Source organism: Trachymyrmex septentrionalis, unplaced genomic scaffold (assembly GCF_001594115.1).
Source record: "Trachymyrmex septentrionalis isolate Tsep2-gDNA-1 unplaced genomic scaffold, Tsep1.0 scaffold50, whole genome shotgun sequence".
Lineage (NCBI taxonomy): Eukaryota > Metazoa > Arthropoda > Insecta > Hymenoptera > Formicidae > Trachymyrmex > Trachymyrmex septentrionalis.
This window is the reverse complement of record NW_017305673.1, coordinates 571711-572583: the sequence shown is the minus strand read 5'-3', so window position 1 is coordinate 572583 and position 873 is coordinate 571711. Positions and strand designations below refer to the sequence as shown.

Below are 873 nucleotides of genomic sequence, written 5' to 3'. Positions count from 1 at the left end.
GTACTAATGTAGAAAAATAATTTGTTTTCTTTATATTTTTATTCTCGTGAAATAAATGATAAAAAAAAATTCTCGTTCATATTTGAATCCACCCTCGTATTATACTCTATACAAAAATAGATTTATATATTTAAAGTATATTGCAATTTTTATACGGAAAATTAAATTACATTATATTGAAGTCACTTTTTATGGATTTTCTATAATAGGCTGTTAGTACAATAATAGATCGGATGTCAAGGAGCGAGTTATAAGTGAGTCAATATATTGAAAAAAGATTTATTAAATCTCGATACACATATTTCTTTGAATAATAGTAACAAGTAAATATTGATTACTTATAATAAAAAAAAAAATTTGATACAAAAATTATAGTTAAATAAAATTAATGGTTTTTGCATTAAATAATAGATAACGTTATGAATCATATAGTAAATATAGTACTTATTTACCTTGAGAACTATCATCTTTCTAATTGACTGAAATATTATGAAGTAACAGTCTAATATGATTTATTCTGACAAGTTTCCTAAGATTTGTGATTCTAACTTTCCATTGTGATATGAGTGATGAATAACGGTTTATAGAAAATCCATTATATGCTTGGATTTGCAGTGTAATAGTGATAATTTCGATCACTCGCATTACACTGAATTAGTACATATTCGAAGGCTGCTTTATATAAAGTATCTAAATATGTGACAATATAATTAACTTTGATAAATTAATAGATTTATTTTAAATTAACGTGATAATATATAATATATTATATTATTTATTATATATACAGGATTTTTTATTATTAGGAATTATATATACAGATTATATATACAAGATGTTAGTTAAGTATGTTGCCATATTCGACAAAGCAAT

General features: G+C 22.3%; 1 protein-coding gene across 1 annotated transcript in view; it reads left to right on the top strand.

Annotated features, from left to right (window-relative positions):
* LOC108751629 overlaps positions 1-873 on the top strand; it is a 26831-nt gene that overhangs the window by 11020 nt on the left and 14938 nt on the right. The window lies entirely within an intron of this gene.